We start from the raw sequence: 14931 nt of genomic DNA on the forward strand, positions 1-14931 counted from the left end.
CGTGCGTGTGCTATCATAATCATGCACATACAGTACACTGGCCCGCCCCTGGATGCAATGACATCACTGCATTCTGGTTTAACTTAGTTACAACACTAAAGCTGGACTCAGACAGGAGGAGTTATAAAATCTGGTTGCATCACATGCATGAGGCGAAACTTCACAGATGTTCTAACCTCAAACATGCACACACTAGAGTTGAAAATGATTGCAGATCACATAAAATAAAGGATATTACTAAGATTATCGTGCCACAGGGAGAACAACCTCACATGATCTCATGGGGAAGCAGATGTAAAAAAAGTGGAGACTAAGAGACTGCAGTGCAACAACTTGCTGTAGTGGTGTTTTACATCAAGACAAAAACGGAAGCAGAAGGGTAAACCAGTCTGCATGAGAAAATGTTTGGGGAGACATGGTCAACACATCTATTCTTAAGCAAAAATATAGATCAGTTTTAATACCAGTCAATCATAGCATGCTAGCTATAGTTAGCTTCAAGGGCTAAAACGTTTACCATTGTTTTGCATCAGTTGCCCAGCTGCTTCCATCTCATTGAAGAACTGGTTATTGTGGTTCATCTCAGTGCTGACGTCATTTAGAGTTTAACACCTAAATATCAAATATGTTTGAAGGTATCACATCACCCCCAATGAGTTTGCGAGCAGTTCAGAAGGCTAAAGACCGGATCTGTAAAGAAAATCTGGGCTAAACACTGGTATTGACCAAGATCCCATACGAGATTTCTCCTCCGATTGTCCGGAGGGTGGAATCAGGGCCAGATGTGTTTAAAACTTCAGCGGTTAAACAGCTGGTTGGGCAGGCTGGGTCATAAAAATGAGCGTTCAGATTATTAGCAGAAGGGTCGTGGGAGACGTGTGCACATTTACACACCAGACACAGCAGCACAACTTAATTATTTCATTGTTTCCTCTGTGCTGTCAAGTTTATCACTGTAGTTTTTAGTTTTGCTGGTTAAATGTCCCATGATTTGCTGCAATGAGTTTCCCGCGTGCCTGAAACCAGTCTCTCTAATCAATTGCTAAGAAATCCCTTACATCTATACAACACACAATAAAGAAATCAGCTGGAAGTTTAAAAGGTAATATAGCTTATAGAGAGGTGCGGGTCTTGTTCAGGTGGGTGGTGGGTGGATGATTTATGCTTACATGCGTGTTTGTTTTTTAAAATATGTGGCTTTGGTACTAAGGATTACAGGGCAAAAACACACTGGCATGGTTCTTTTTGCCCCCTAGCTTGTTAGGACTGGTCAGTGGTCAGTTAATAGACATGCCATTAGAAGAGATGACTATGTTGGAAACAGAGTTTGGGGTGTTTGGATCAAACATTTGGAAGAACTCCTCTTAGTCAATCCCTAAGAGAGACAGAGAGTCTTTCATATCCCTAATGGAAAGGTTACCTCACCGTGGGAGTTTCCCATAACACTCAAGATACAGCGCTAAGACACAAAATACGTTTTAGCCTATAGCCCCCGGGAAGCCATTAAACACACATTCTGGCACATGGATATTAAAAAAGTGAAAAATTACCCCAGTGTAGTGAAGTCAGAGAGAGGGCGAGCCTGCGTCAGGATTATCAGATCCATCTCATACAGCAGGGTGGGTTCCCGTTTTTTGGCAAGATGCTAATTGATAAGAAAATATGAACATGTGAGTGGAGACAGCTGCGAAATGAAGGTTCAATCAAAACTGAGGATGAAGATGGCTAGGATGGGAGGAGGGGGAAAAAAAGTAAATATTTGCAGCTCTCTATAAATCAGGAGACTTGAACCGTGCACAAAAAGCCATCCATCACAGCGGGAAAAGGCCTCGTTGGGGTTGAAAGGTCAAAGGGCTGAGTTATGTTAGAAGGTCTCTCAGCTCCCAGGGGACAAATTTGACCGGTCCCCGAGTGAGACGAGACGAGGGTAAGCCATCGCTTTTGTCCGCCAGAACTCGACCTATGGGTTTCCAGTCTGTTGCTATTGACCATATACCCGGAAAAAAAGGTTGAGCGCAAATGGCCCCGGCATAACCCCTCGGCTATTCTCAATCCTTCATCCTGAGTGATAGCTCTCTCCGCCGCATCAAGTCTTTTAATCCACACTCACTGTACTGCCTCACTTATATGTCAGAGTGAAAAAGTTGCGCTACGGCACTTTCCTGGTTCTTCACAGCTTCTTGGTCAATATTTCTCATCAGGTGGGGGGAGACAAATGACCTCCAGATCATTGACCTTGTCGTGGTTATTGGCAAGAGGAGACAATGGCAGAATCTAAAGTCCCTGAAGTTCAATTTCTGCCCTGCGTTTCACATCCAGCCATTAAATATATCAGTGTTACTGCCACTTAATTAGATCATTACTACATTCCTAGAAGCATTCCCAAAATTGATGTCCATGTGTAACGATTGAAATGATGTAGCAGACACTTACAAAATTTACAAAATTTGTAATTGGCACAAACCGTGTTAACATAAGCTGGTATGTACGGGGTGATTTAAAAATTAATGAGCCTTTAAATTTTAATTCCGAATGCGATCCTAATCTGGCCATGAAGCGCTATCTCAGTGTAACATGGCGTGAACGGAGCATAGATATCACCCATGCAGCAGTGGGGAAGCAGCTACTCGGGAAAATATTAACCAGAGAGGAGGTTTTAATGAAGCACTGACGCCCTAATGAATGCCGTTCACAACTCCCCCTGTTTTTTTTTTTTCTTTTTTTTGTACATGAGTATCTCTGGAGAAGCGGCCTTGAATTCTGATGCGTGATGATACTGTAACCGCATCACCGAGAGCTCCCTTGAAGGATTCCTCCCTGTGTCAAAAGCCTCCTCCTCCGCATGCAGAGCCAACAGTCTGGGGGGCTATGGGGCAGGTTGTGCTTAATCAGCATTTCAAAGCCGCTCCACTGTCAATTATCCGAGGCTGCGTTCCCCCCAGTCTGCGCACAGGTCAATGTGTGGAACGTCTGAGGATGACATCACCCTCCCTGGGTGAGTCTGTGGCAGACACGCATGGAGACGGAGAGCAACACAAAGAGAGCTTGATTTCTACATCTTGTATTTTTCTTTTCCTCTGATCGCTTTGCTGCAAAAATCCTCCACGTTGTCTGTTTACCATAACGGAGCGTCTTCGGTCCGACAGTCGCCCTGGGAGGCATTCATGTGTAGAATACAATTTAAAATTCCATCACTCAGTGTGAAGCTATGTTTTCTATTTTTTCCATTAGCTGCAGATGTCATATGAATACCATATGTAAAATTGTTTTGCATTTGTTATGCACACAGAGGGGACAATCTGTATGCTTTGCTGCCAGACTGTAGCATAATTCACTACTCACCCCATTGACTACTGAATATGAAACATGCGCTCAGTATCAAGCCACTTCTGTCACCGGGCCAGTGGAGTGTAGCTGGCACGCCAGAGTTTTCTTGGGACTTGTAAAGAGGCAGACTTTATGGTTTCAAACAGACATATTAAGGCAGTAGATCTCAAACATTGCAGTCGAGGGAGTGGTGGGACTGCTCTGTAATTTCCATGCGAGCTTCTCTGTTTCCCACAGTTTTCAGCAGCTTCTGGATAGATAATCTCATTCTACAGGTCCGCTGTGTAGTGGCTTCAGTTTTGGGCGGACTCCAGAAATATTTTGCTCATTAAAAGTCAAACATGAGGAAAGCCAGACGGGGTGCAGCAGCTCTGAGAAAAATCCTCCCAACTGCATTCTGTGAAGGTGGTTATGACATGAGATTTGTTGAAAGTCTAATAGGCATGATGGACCCACACTGGGCAGGTTGAGATTTAGTTATACAAACAGAGCTGCTATGGAGTTAACGCCCAGGCCACACTGCCTGTCTGAGCTGCTTGTGTGTGTCACGGAACCTCTTGCCTCTCATTTTGGTGCACATTTAAAAGATTGTGGAAAGGAAAAAGGGAGTTTTTCCTCCAAACACATTATACATGTTAGCAAATAGTTGCTGAAAACGTGAAAAGACTTGCCATGAATTGTGGAGTTACACCCGCAGACAGGGATTTAGTTGAAGCTATCAGTAACTAATCAACAACATAGATTATACTGCAAAAAGCTAAGTGACTGGACTGATAACAGAGTGGATACTGTCTGTCTCTGAAGACACTGTATTTCAGATTTGGGAATGTGATGGATTTTCAGCTTGATTCATTCTCCAGACTGGTAAGAGTCCTGGAAAGTGGGAACTGTTCAGGTCAGCTTTTTGGCAAACTCATGAGTATAATCGTTGTTGGCAGGATTCGAACCTGCGCGGGGAGACCCCAATGGATTTCTAGTCCATCGCCTTAACCACTCGGCCACGACAACCATATTTGTTCAACTTTTTCTGGTATGTTTGTCGGCCTGCATTGGTCAATATTTACACATCCCAGTTGTATTTGAAGAAGATTTCACTCCTGATAAAAAACAAAGGACAAAATCATGGGGGTACAGAGAAAGCTGTAATGTTCTGAATTCTTGGTGTTCAGATAGAGCCCTGAAACCAGACAATAATGGTTCAACAAAGTCTACAAATAAAAAGCCAACATTGACTTTTGGTTTCACACAGGACACTGAACTAAGTGCACTTGTGTGAGTTTTGCAGAATTAGCGTCACTATCAATCACAACCAGAATGAAGGAACTTGATTTCAGTTGCTTGCTGAGCAACATGTGACTCATCACTACAGTTTGTGTCCTGCTCTGATAACAGTCAACATTAAAACCATCCTTCATACATGCTGAGCTACATGCTCCGTACGTATTATGAAACACTCATAACATACCAGATCCATATAGATGCATTACTGAGTAAAAGGCAGCAGTTTATGTGCTGTATCTTTACTTACTTAATTTCCTGGGCAGAGAAAAAAGAATTTGGAGAAGAGAGGACTGTAGCTTAACATCTCTGTAGCTAATATTAAATATAGAGCAGAGGTGGGAGTAAGTGAGACTTGTGCAAGTCACAAGCAAGTCCCGAGAGAGTCAAGAATGTCAAATCTCTGCTATAAGTCAGGCAAGGCAATGAAGTCATTTTCAGGTCTTGACTGTAAGATGTACTCAATGACAACTGTGATGTAGATGAATAATGACTGCATCCACGTTCTGCCAGTTCACCTTCCAGGTGCTTGTTGACCAGGTGCAGAGCCACTTTGCTGCCAGGAAGTTCTTCTCTGCCCTGGCAAGGAGTTCTATGGTTGAAACCAGACAGAAAAATGAGGGTGCACCTGTGCAAAAGAACAAGTCCCTGTATGAAAATCATTGGAATTCAGTTTTTACCACTGTCAAGAACATATAAAGAAGTATCCAGCAAGTATCTAGTCTGTGATTAGAAAACTAGTAGTGGACGTGCTGCCTTAAGAGTTCACCATCGGAGATGGTCAATCATGGGTATATACCATCTCACACTCGCACAACAGTTGGTCTTCAGATCAGGTATCCATCAGATAAACCTTATTAGACCTTAAAAGATCTTTAATCAACAGTCAATGACCAAAGCTAGTTGTTTTGGATGTTATGGTCGATTACATGTTGACCGCAGTACCTCACCATTGTAATTACTGACATTTCTCATCCATGTTACTGTGTCCATGATGCCACCAGCAAGTATCTGATCTAGAAAAATAAAACATTATAACAACAGCATCAAGTATAATGAATAACTATCAATGAAAAAGGTTTGCCTGAACATTTTTGTGCGGTCAAGCTTTAACATCTTGACATATGTTGAAGTGATGATATCATTCATCTCATCCAGATGTCCCAGGATCTTGTTGGCATGGACTTTCTTAAACCACTGTGTAAGAAATATGGGGTAAAAGGTGATGGCTGCGGATAGACTTCTTCCCACTGGGTTAAGGCACTCGTCCTCATGTGAGGCTCAGTCTGACAGGTAATTGATGGTGCCTCTTGCCTACTCCTCGCTGTGAACGTGCTGCGAGTGCTTGCTACAGGTATGTGGAGCTGTTCTTTACAATTCATGGTTTGAGCATGGACATACATTTCCATTCCAGAGACAGTTGTGTGGTGAGAACAGCGGGCAATCTGTTTCTGATTCTATCTGACTTAAAGTCTCGGTATTCCGAGGAGAAACACGGAACACTGCTGATGGTTGTCTTGGTGGTGGTGGTAGTGGGAAAGGAGATTCTTGTGGTAGTGTTGGGTGGAGGTTGTTGAGGTTGAGGCTGTTGTTGTTCTGGTGGACCCCCATTCATTCCGCTAGTGCCTGAAAGATGCTGTTCTTTAATACAGTGGAGCAACCCAACTACACTATGAGAGTGCACTTTATCTGCCCTGGAGTCTGATTGTTTGAGATGCCCTGCGATGGCGGTCTCCCTATATGTGAGCAGGGTCTGTCTGCTGCCTCCCTGCAGTTGAGCTCCTCTGAGCCAGCTCCATCAGCTGACTCTTTGACCTTGAGTTGCTCTCTGCCTCTGTTTGCTGACTCCCTGATGAACCTGTCCGCTCAGCTGACTGTGTAAAAAAAGTTAACTTTTCCTAAAGTCTTCCTAAAGTAAGTTTTTAACATTATTGTTAACAAGTGTGAAACAACACAAGCATAAATAATAGGGACATAATTTGTTTTTTGTTTAGATATTTTAAATGCTCTAATGAGAAGGATAATATAGAATAGTTTGTGGCCACAACCATCAGCACAGGCTTAATTCAACTAATCAAAATTAAATATAATCACCACTTACCTTAAGAGGATGTTTTTTTCCCCCAAAGATGTCATATTCACAGACTTGGTGATTGTATAGCAGAGTCAATGACCAGGCCTCAGTGCATGACAGCCTTCCATTTCCTGGATCCTGGCTCCTCATGTTAAAGCTGTGCCTCCCCTGGGCATAGTGGTACAGGATAACTTCCCAATTTTGTGTTGGGTTTACCTGTCTTCTTCATTTATACAAATATCATGCAAAAATACAACACAAAACTAGCTAGCTAGTATAAGCAAGGCAAACCTAAGATGCCGAGACAGAGGAATAGTATTCGTGTTTAATGAACAAACTGAAGCTACGCAACTCTAAACTCATAATGAAGGCGATGTTGATATCAAGCCCCGACTCTTAATAGACTGACGATTGTCCTAAAAATTATCTGTGTACGTAACAACTATCCTCTGCAGTTATGTCAACAATATCCCAAGTTTTCTAAAGATTTATTACCACACAAAATAGGTATATGTGCCACTATATCACTTAACCCTATAGTTGTATGATTTGACTCATAAAAAATGTACATAAAATAAAATTGTAAGTGGTGTTGGGTGTGTGTGCCTTCTATGGTACACTAACTATTAACAGTACTGTAAATGTCAGACAGATTAACTATACAGTTAGCTAGCTTGCTAACATTAACATAGGGAAAGGTGCCGACAAGACAATGAGGGAACAATCATGGAGGCATGTACATCAATAATTTCAATATCCAACCTGGCTCGTAAAGAGAAAAATAATTAGAAAATTCATAATGTCCTAATTTATATGCACATACCAGTTTTCTTCTGTTGTTATGCCTGCAATGTTGCCATCTTTATTACTGCTGTCAGAGACAGAAGAGGGGAATTTGTGTTGTTAAAGCCACATGACATATCCCTGCAATCTATTAAGATTTGATAGATCAGTCTTTAGGAATTGTTGGGACCTGCATTTGAGTCCTTTGCTATATGTGGTCAGTAAGAAAATGTCATTATTTATAATTTTTACTGGTTATTTTATACGTGAATTTTTGGTAACAAAATAATATGATCAAGGCACGTCATGTTGGTGTATGTAATTGGTATTTACACTGGGGTGCATGTGACTAGTCACTACAGTTTCTGTCCTGCACAATTATAGTCGACATGAAAACCACGAGGATGCTGTTGGTTGCTGAATCAGAGGTCTCATACATGCATTCCACCACTGAGCTACAACACACACACCCATAAGACATATGAAAGAGGGGTGCTGAGAAGGCTGCCACAGTTGAAGTGCTTGTGGTTGTGTGGTTCCCAATTTAAAACAATCGGTAAGTCTGATGGTTAAACACAAATACGTCGTTCTACCTCAGGATCCTGACGGGACTGCTCATTGCCCTGACCTAGGTTAAAGTGTAGGGTACCAGTTATTGGGTACAGTAAAGTAACAAAACAGAAAAGAATAGCATATTTTTACACTTTTAAGTCATCCAAAAATAAGTAATACCTCCATGGAAAACCAAAGTATCTGCGATGGCCGGGAATCGAACCCGGGTCAACTGCTTGGAAGGCAGCTATGCTTACCACTATACCACCATCGCTGATTTTTCCTTTGGAAAGTTGCTGTGGTTTCAAAGTCAGCAATTTTCTGCATTTTTTTTTTCCTTCAAGCAAAGGATGAGAGAGTGACAAAATGAATGAAAAGAAGGGAAGGATGTAGTTCACATCAGCTATACAGACTATACTGGAGAATCTAAGGGACTGAACAGTTATGAAGATGGGAACAATTCATGGATAGGATCTCAAGGCACAGCCAGGGTGAGGAGAGTGTCATGTTTAGCAACCCAAGAAATGTATCTTTGCTTTTTGCAGATGATGTGGTTCTGTTGGCTTCCACAGACCCTGACCTTTAGCAGGCACCAGGGCTGTTTGCAGTCAAGTGTGAAACAGAAATTAGTTCCCATCTTAGGGTTGCTGGACTCAGCCTTAGAGATAAGGGGAGCTCAGACATCCGGAGAGAGCTTGGGGTAGAGCCACTGTTTTTTCGCGTCAAAAGAAGTGAGCTGAGGTGGTACAGACATCCCCTGGATGCTTTTCTCTGAAGGTTTTCTGGGCATGTCCCACTGGGAGGAGACCTCAGAACTCGCTGGAGGAATTACATACCTGACCTGCCTGGGAATGCCTTGGGATCCCCCCAGAGGAGCTGGAAATTGTTGATGAGGAGAGGGACATTTTGAACATCCTGCTTAGCCTGCTGCCACCATGGACTGATAAGCAAAAGAAAATAGATGGGACAATTCAGATGTGACTATGATATTGTTTCCTGAAGACATTTCACTACTCATCAAGGCAGATATTCTCTTGATTGGTAAGAAGTCCTTTGAACTTTGACAGATTGTTCCAGTTACATAGCAGATATGACAGCTGGCAAACACACATGAAAACAGCCGTTGTCGGCAGGATTCGAACCTGCGCGGGGAAACCCCAATGGATTTCTAGTCCATCGCCTTAACCACTCGGCCACGACAACTGTTTTACATTGCACATATCAGGTGTGTCTCACTCTGTATTGGTCAATATTTACACATCTAGGTTGTATTTGAAGAAGATTTTCACTCCTGATAAAAACAAAACACAAAATCATGGCAGTACAAGGAAAGCTGTAATGTTGTAAATTATTGGTGTTAAGAGAGCAGTGATAAAAAAAAAAAAAAAACCAGAAGTGCCCTGAAACCTGCCAATTATGAGTCAACTTAGTCTAAAAACAAAAAGGAAACACTGACTTTTTGGTTTCACACTGACACAAACCCTGGTCTATCCTATGTTTGATACAGGCAACCACCACAGCCAACACCGTCACATGGAATTTATGACTCTTTGCCTTATGTCAGCCAAATTTCAAAAGCCTAAACTGAATCAAGTGCACTTGTACAAGAGTTTCACAGACCCAGGGTTGCTACTATCTAGACACCACCAGAGTGAAGCAGCTCAGTTTCTTCCATAATTCGTACAATGATTTGAATAAGTTTTTCAGTTGCTTGCAACTTATGATTTCAGTTTGTGTCCTAATCAGTTAATATGAAAACCACATGGAGATGCCGGGGATTGAACCCGGGGCCTCATACATGCAAAGCATGCGCTCTACCACTGAGCTACATCCCCCTGTAGTTGTGTATATAACTATTGCAGCCTGGTCACACAGTACAACCCTGAGTGAAGAGTGGGGCATTGAAATTATAATATAATCCCTAAAGTAACAGAAGTACAATACAAAAAATTTGTAGAACAGAGAAAGGGGTGTTTTGGCAGGTCATGACAAGACACGTGTAACCATTTAGTCATGCAGTTGTGTTAGCTCATAACATGCCTACATAGATAAACTCATTATATGCCAATTAAACAATTAAAAGAACAACAATTAAACAATACAATTAAAAGAACCTAGTACAAGTAGATCATCAAGGATAAAATGACTGTTTACAAGATGACTTTACAGATTTGTAAAATGTCAAAATTCTGCAACTCACACCAAGGCCAGGGGAAAATGTGCATTTTTGGTTTACAGATGAAATGTCCCTTTAATATAAATGTCTTCATGCGCTTTACACTGTAACAAATCTAGATTGATAAATACCACTAGAGGCCAGGGGAAAATATGTATTTGGAGTGAACAGTCCCTTTAAAAAAAATTTCTATCATTTTTTTTTTCCTGGTAAATGTCTTCATGTGCTTTACACTGTAACACATTCCTCCTTCCACTAACATCTGAAGGCATTTCGTCCCACAAGTTAAACTTTTACTACAAGTGATGAAATACAGATATGCTCTTTTTGTCGGTGCCGTAATACGAAATAAAAGATCCCAGTGACACATTAGACCATTTATTTAGCATAAATCTTGCATAGGCCCTAAATGTGCAGCCAAACTTGGGCACGCCACAGCACCAACCAGATGATATATGGATCACAAACTGTATTTACCATCTAAATTGCTTCTCCACAATGCCAAGATGATGACAAAGATTAATCGGTTAAAGACCTAAATCTTCCCCCCCTTCAATATGGTGGCACATCTCAGGCCACACGTTTCCAACTTAAAGGCAGCATTTGTATTCCTGAGGAGCATCTCCTCTCGCCTGCTTTATGATATTACCGCCAGGAGACTGCGAGCAGGGCCCTCGTCTCCATGTGTGGGCTCCAATTCAACCATCATCCATTTCCCCCTACTATCTTTTTATCATTACACAGTCTAATAAATGTGCTGTGTGCTCTGTGATGCTGCATCATACATCAGACAAAGTGACCTGGGTCACTGCATCGCCAACCACCAAGGTTACCCTCTCTTCCTCTCACTTTCACCTGCTGTTACCAAGAGAGCCCGAGTATTTTTCATCTTTTGTCAGTTGGAAATATTCTCTGACAAAGTAATAACCTCTTCCATGTCCCCTTTGAATGTCTAACAATGTGTCTTCTAAAGGAAAACGACAAAGGTGTACAAGCCACAGGGGTTGCATCGTGGTTGTTTTGATCCGGCAGGTCGCCATTGACGAGTGCACTTCAATCGAAGCAGCAGGTTGTTCTTCCTGCTGTGGCTGCTTTATGCCAGGTTATGAGAGGATTCTTTACTTGCCCACATCAAACACAAACAGCAGAGTATCACAGCGTTGTGGTGCTCGAATGTGTGTGTGTGTGTGTGTGTGTGTGTGTGTGTGTGTGTGTGTGTGTGTGTGTGTGTGAGAGTGAAGGTATCCGCGTGGAGGTGCGCTGTGCAACCTGCATGCTCTCTTGCAGATGGAGGATTAAAGAAGTTTCAAACTGGAGGCCGGCCAGTACATTTTGGTTTACCGTAGCGCCTTGGCAGAACACACACGCGCACACACAAACACACACAGTTGGTCATTTCAGCATGAGATTGTGTGATTTTTCAACACATGCGATCCAGGCTTTGGCAGCGCATGTCCGGCTGTCTCCCAGCGATCACTCATCTGAGGCGAGAAAATCAGCAGTGCCCCCAGAAAGTCGACGCGCTGATTGGAGCCAGATTGGAACAAGGCCTCCAAATCAAAGGGACATGCTCGGCTATATTGTTGAGGCGAAGCAAGCCTATTATAGGCCGGGATTAACTATCCCAGACAGCGGTCGCGATGAAAGACCTCCCTATCTCTGTCCTTAAAAAGAAGAGTTACACTGCAAAAACAGCCCAGCTAGAGAGAAGCCAAATGTTCTTAAATATTATCAAATTGTCTTGTTTTAAGCAAAAACGTCTGGGATAAGCCAATTTTGCTTGGCTAGAATTCTTAAAACTAGCTTATGAATCTAGCCACTTATAGACTGCGATGGGCCTTAAAACTACTAAAAAAAAAAAAAAATCCCAAATATTCCACTTATTTTTTTAATTTGCAAAAAGCTTAAAATAAGACACATTTTCTTAAAACAGAATATTTTCATTTCTTGATTGAGCTGACTTTAAGCATCTATACTTTAAACTGGGATAAATTATTAGCACAAAAAAAAAGCTCACAATAAGACACATTTCCTGCAAAAAGCATGTTAAAAGCAAGTAACTGTTTTAAATGATGGCACCAGAAGTATTCTTATTTTAAGCATTATTTCAATTAAAGCACTTAGGAGAAAAACTAGCTGCTTCAATGATAATATTGACAGCACTGAATCGATCAATACACCACTTGGTGTTGCAGGACATATAGTTTTCTGGCAGTAATAATATGATGCTTGCAGGATCTGGCTGGATCATTTCACCAAATGCATTGCTTCAGTGCGACTCATTAGTTTGTATTTAGATCTGAAAATGTCTTCAGTAACTACCATGCTATCTGTCGTGTATATTTTAAAATGGTTCGTGTTAATCTATAATGTGTTAATGAGCCATGCAGCTGGTTGTGTTTTGCTGTATATGTGTGTTGTGTGAAGCAGCAGGTTCTGAGTCTGATACACTCACACTCACTGACAATGAATAAAAATAGATTCATTTGTGTCAAGATTTTTTAATTGATTGATTTTAAATGGTCTTACTCTGCTGAGATATTATGTAAACCATCGTTTTAGGCTATTATTGGTTAAATATAGCTCAGTATTAGCTGCAATATCTTATTAAGACAAAGTTAGATATATTTTCATAAAATGAGATTACTTTTCTACTGCAATACTTGCTTGATAAGATTATTTTTCTTTAAGACGAATTTCCCAGAAACAAGGCTTTCTTTACTTTCTTGAAATTCTTTTTTTTTTTTTTTTTGCAGTGTACATGACAAAGTCCAGCACTTAAACACCTCATAGCATCTCCACCACAAGCACTTACAATGGCACCACAGAGGAAGAGTGACCAGCAGCAAAGACTGCTTGATGTATGGGTACTTTGAGATATGTGCACTTTCTCTTTTTAATCTCCTGGTGACGGGAATGAATAGTCTATGTGTGTTCTAATGTGTGTGTGTGTGTGTGTGTGTGTGTGTGTGTGTGTGTTAAAAGGTGGGGGTGTATCACTCCCATGGGAGAGGGTAATGACTGTGCCACTAATAGAGAATCATTATAAACAACTTTAGCAGATCAAAGAAAAGATGTATTCATTGAAGTCTGAGGAAGCAAAGGATGACCAATACATCAGCGCGTCTTTCAACAACTGTCCTTTGTGCTCCCTCCGTCTCGCTGAGCCGTGCAACATGATGTCTCCCACAACCTTATAAATGTCCAGACCTGGCTTTAACGGTCAGCTTGTTAACTTTTATAGGTGTGTGTAAGATCACGTCCAATAAATTACAATAAACTGAGTTTGCATCAGGTGCACACAGCCTTACACGGAGAGGCATCCGTTAGATTTTTCAGAGAAGGTGCTTTTTCTTGAAACTGAGTGAAGGTCAAGACTTTCAATGTGACTCGGATACAAAGACAGATAAGAGGTACTGGATATACTAAAGGAAAAGAACTCATAAATATGAGATGAAAAAGTAAACGTGACAATGCAGATTATCCAAGTTATTAGTAAGTTATTGAAGTTTCAGTTCTCCTTTTTGTATGAAGAAATATGAACTATGATGATACTGCAGCTGTTGTGCGTATCTTTCAAGAGAGGTTGTTTCCCATGGCAACAGTTAAGCAATATTTAAGATCTTCTTCCTTAAGGTTCATTGGTGGTTGACTTCCAGTTCATAAACGTCTACCTTTTCTACTCACTTTGTTAACATAGCCAATACCACTACATTAACATCTGACTTGTTTCGTGAAATTTCAAAAGTTTGCCCCAAGTTCGCTAGACAGATTGAAACACAGCCACTGATGGTTTGTAGTGTTCAGTGCTATGTTGTTGCAACCCTCCTCCAAGAAGACGTGTTCAGCAGAAAAGTATTATGCTCTGACTAAATTTTTAAGAAGATGTTTGAGGATTTATTTTTTGTTCAAGTGGACTCACCCCCTCTTGGTTGTGTGCAGCCAGCGAGGTCTGTTTATTTCTGTGTGTGTTATGTTTAATTTTGCATATTTGTAGTTAATTTGTATGACGTGAATGTGTGTTTATTTTATACACTGTCATGTATTTTGAACAGTCCGACTGGATTTTTACGACTGTGATGTTGACTGAAGTGCAGTTCAGATGAATAAATCCATCAGTAACAGAAGAACCATGGTGTTATCTGTTTCCTGGAGGGAGTGATACATGGTGCACTTGTGACTGTTAAACATCATACTATATAGAGCACAAATGTTGACACAAGACATTCTCCTTTTTTTCTACAAGCCCACATATCATTGGTTATATACTGTTAGCAATATATCTGTCCAACATTTAACAGGACTCATTGTGTCCTTCCACTTGAAAAAGTGGAAGCTAGTTAGCACAGCCTGCTGAAGTTACAACTGGTTGCTACTAGAATAATCAGCAGGGTCTTAGCGTTAGCCGTCTCTCAGTCAGGGGACCAGTGGGTGATGGCAAAAGGCTGGACTGTCAAAACTCAGAACAGGTAGTCTTGTGACTGAAGCACTTTGTATGTTACTCCAAGATTCGAGTACCCAGCATACTGAGAAATGTTACTGAGAGGTGCTCAAATCACAGATGGAACAAAACAAAGGCTAAAAATCTCAACCCTCAAGTGTTTAACTTGAGTGAAGTGCAAGTGATGAATCAATCATTCAAAACTTGAGACTCTCTGTACTGAATTGTGAGAGGCAAGTTTCCCCTAATTCATTCACTGATTCACTCCTCCTGCCTTCTACTACTACTTAAACTGTGGAG

General features: G+C 41.3%; 4 non-coding genes across 4 annotated transcripts; all 4 read right to left on the reverse strand.

The window, feature by feature from the left end:
- Window positions 1-4253: 4253 nt before the first annotated feature.
- On the reverse strand, window positions 4254-4335 carry trnas-aga (transfer RNA serine (anticodon AGA)). Its single transcript has one exon. It is a non-coding gene; the product is annotated as a tRNA-Ser (tRNA).
- Window positions 4336-8216: 3881 nt separating this feature from the next.
- On the reverse strand, window positions 8217-8288 carry trnag-ucc (transfer RNA glycine (anticodon UCC)). Its single transcript has one exon. It is a non-coding gene; the product is annotated as a tRNA-Gly (tRNA).
- Window positions 8289-9135: 847 nt separating this feature from the next.
- On the reverse strand, window positions 9136-9217 carry trnas-aga (transfer RNA serine (anticodon AGA)). Its single transcript has one exon. It is a non-coding gene; the product is annotated as a tRNA-Ser (tRNA).
- Window positions 9218-9777: 560 nt separating this feature from the next.
- trnaa-ugc (transfer RNA alanine (anticodon UGC)) lies at window positions 9778-9849 on the reverse strand. Its single transcript has one exon. It is a non-coding gene; the product is annotated as a tRNA-Ala (tRNA).
- Window positions 9850-14931: the final 5082 nt, after the last annotated feature.

The sequence above is a fragment of the Lutjanus erythropterus genome, chromosome 21 (assembly GCF_056507025.1).
Source record: "Lutjanus erythropterus isolate fLutEry1 chromosome 21, fLutEry1.hap2, whole genome shotgun sequence".
Lineage (NCBI taxonomy): Eukaryota > Metazoa > Chordata > Actinopteri > Lutjaniformes > Lutjanidae > Lutjanus > Lutjanus erythropterus.